The sequence below is a fragment of the Austrofundulus limnaeus genome, unplaced genomic scaffold, assembly GCF_001266775.1.
Source record: "Austrofundulus limnaeus strain Quisiro unplaced genomic scaffold, Austrofundulus_limnaeus-1.0 Scaffold16, whole genome shotgun sequence".
Classification (NCBI taxonomy): domain Eukaryota; kingdom Metazoa; phylum Chordata; class Actinopteri; order Cyprinodontiformes; family Rivulidae; genus Austrofundulus; species Austrofundulus limnaeus.
In genome coordinates, this window is record NW_013952418.1 from 3,685,671 (window position 1) to 3,688,769 (window position 3,099).

A 3,099-nucleotide genomic window follows, 5' to 3' on the forward strand; every position below is an offset into this window, starting at 1 on the left:
TATATGTACTGTATATATGTGTGTGTGTTTAACTGAAAGAACTTACAGGAATTAAAGTGGAAAAGCGAGGGTTTGGGCTTAAGAACCAATTGTTGGACCAATCTTTGGTCACTTGTGGGCTGGATGTGGCCCGCGGGCCGCCAGATGAATAGCCCTGTATTATGCTGTAACTGGACTGAAAAAAAGTCGTTTATTAGAGTTGTTAGTAATATTTGTACATAAGCCAGCAATGGTTGGCATCACGAGCCTCCATCACTTATTTCATGAGTCTAAATGTGAAAAGTTTGGGAAGCTCTGCTTTAAAATTTTCCCATCTGCTCCTCTGTCTGAGAGGGATCAAGCTGGTTGCCAAAGATGTTCTCTGGCATTTTCCTCAATCAAGATTATCGTGTCTCCATCCATCCATCCTCTGCCTCGTAGGATTACTGCGTGCAAGTGCCAGCTTTATTAGGCCGAAACAAGAACTCTCACTTCTTCTGCTTACAAACATGTCAAACTTTAGATCTCATCTCTGCAGAAATCTGTTTTACAGACTCAGATTCAAACAATTTACTTTAGAGCTCATTTCCCCACGTCAAGCAGAGTCTGGTTATCATTTACGACATTTGGTTTTTGTTGTTTCTTCTAACAAGTATAAACAATGTGAAAAGGGCAGTTTTACCATTTTATAATCATCACCATGTGTTCTTAGTTTGTGTTTTTCTTTGTAAGCTGACCCTCCCACCCTTCAGATGGTTACTGATAAGAGATAAAACAGAGAAGTCCAGAGAGACTTTTTTTTAGTAGTTACAGTAAATAACAGGCTAATACTGAAGAAAGTAGGATATTATTAGGTTTTTTATCATCAGAGGAAAGAAAATTATATGTAAAAAGTTAAAAAGTAGTCCAAATATTTTTATTTGTTAACAAAAGACTCTTGAATTTCTGATTTTTATGTTTAGATTTCAGGGTTGAAACTACAACTTTCATATTTATTTTTAGAGTTGCATTGTGAAAATCAACAATACCACAAACATGCCATTAAAATTATTTTTTTCGGGGGGAGGGGGGTCTGTTTTATCACAGATCCTACAGTAAAGGCATTGGAATTATAAATATGCTTTATTAAACGCTCAGTTCTTCCTCACTTCTTTATCTTTCACGCACCGCAGGAGTGGGAACTGTTGATATATGTGTGCGATGGTGGCGAGTTGGAAAGAGAAAGGGGTCGTTAAAGGTAAAGTCAATCAGTAAATCAGAGGCAAAGCCTGCAAAAGGGTCGCAATCCTTCCCGCTGGAAGCTTTCAGCAATAAAAAGTGAGAAAGTCGAGGCAACGGGATGAGTCAGCGTGGGCAAACTGCAGACTAAATGTGGCAGATTGATGAGCAGATCTCTCCCAAGGACGATGCCCGCGTGTCACCTTGCCACAAATGGAATTAACATTTTACATTTCTCTCTGAGAGAGTTTTACAGCCATGTCTTTGCAGTTTGAACCGCCGGCTGCTGGGATCCAGCCCGGCTGGATTAGAGCTGCATATGGGGGTATTTCTCCTGTTTGGAGAAAAGGCAGCTGGAGGCCCAGCTCAGGGTCTGTGCTGAGGTCGACCCTCTCTGTTGTAAACACACATGGTGCTGGAGCTGCAGACTGAAGTAGAACACCTGTGTTTCCTCAAGTTCGAACCATGCCTTTTTCAATATGCGTGTTCATTTGGAAAACTTCTGAGTAAAATGTAAAAAATTGGGATTTTTTTTAAGAAATAGAAAAGTTGTTGCAATATTTCTGCAGGGTTTTAAACTTTATTTTATCTTGTATTTTACTTTCTTCCTTCTTATCTTTGGATGGGTTGCAGGAGTAACAGGTCCAGGAGTAAAACCCATCTTTCTTCCCAATGTCTCCCTTCAGAGCCACCTGAGGGATCCCAAGATCTTCCCAGCCAGGAGATCCCTTCTAGATCTGCTCCAGGCTCTCCTGCAGTGGGATGTGATTGGAAAACGTTTAAATGGGGGCAGAGTTGTAAAGTAACTAAGTACAAATACTTTGTTACTGTACTTAAGAAGAATATTTAGCCGACTTTTTTACTTCTACTTCTTACATTTTCACACAATTATCTGTACTTTCTACTCATTACATTTATTTTAAAAAATGCAATAAGTAGAAAGTCGTTACTTTTATTTCATTTTTGCTTGTTTTCATTCCAGCTTATTTTAAAAAATAAATACCATCCATATAAACTGTGCCTCCTAGATAGAGTGAATTTAATTGTGGTTGAATGAGAAGTATAAATATATAAAACTCTGATACCGTATTAGTTTGTATACAAAAAAAATCATGTCACACTCCAGCAGGACAGAATCATTAAAATAAAAGGACTGTACTTAAGCAGTATTTGTATTTCATGAATTAWYTTATTGCATTTGGCCGCAGCRCTCAGATAGATTTTCATTTTGGGGAAAAGTTTTGTGCAGCCTTGATATGTATATAAACTGAAAAAGCTGGACTAGTGCATCCTAAATTTAATATAGATTAATTATTTTAACTTGATATAGTCATTCCTGCATTTTTATTTTTTTTATTTATTTATTTTTGGAGGGAGGTCACCTCCTAATAAATGTCCTTACAGAAAACCTAACTGCTCATTTTAAATCAATGCTTTTAAAATCAGACACTTCAAGACTTTCACTCAAGTAATATTCCTAAAGGAGACTTTAACTTTTACCAAAGTAWMTTTMYTAAYATACTTGTACTTTTACTCWAGTAATATTCCTAAAGGAGACTTTAACTTTTACCAAAGTAAATTTTTTGTAAGATACTTGTACTTTTACTCGAGTATCACTTTGTGGTACTTTATACTACACTGAAGGGAGGTTCCCATGAGGATTTCTAATCAGTTGCCTGAACCACCTCAGCTTACTCCTTTCACTGCAGAGCAGCACTGGGATGATGGAGCTCAGGCTGAGCTCACCCTGTASAGCAGAGGAGCCCAAAGTGGGGCCTGTGGGCCAAATTTGGCCCACCAAGTCATTTGATTTGGCCCACCAACAGTTGCCAAAGTTACAAGGTTGTAACCTATGGAGGACCAAACCTATCATTATTGGAAATAAATGTATAAATATATAAC

General features: G+C 37.8%; 1 long non-coding RNA gene across 1 annotated transcript in view; it reads right to left on the bottom strand.

Annotated features, from left to right (window-relative positions):
* Positions 1-1,697: 1,697 nt before the first annotated feature.
* Positions 1,698-3,099, bottom strand: part of LOC106513994 (uncharacterized) — a 19,338-nt gene continuing 17,936 nt past the window's right edge. Inside the window, exon 3 of the long non-coding RNA XR_001309855.1 lies at positions 1,698-1,949. This is a non-coding gene — a long non-coding RNA (uncharacterized LOC106513994). The remainder of the gene's footprint in view (positions 1,950-3,099) is intronic.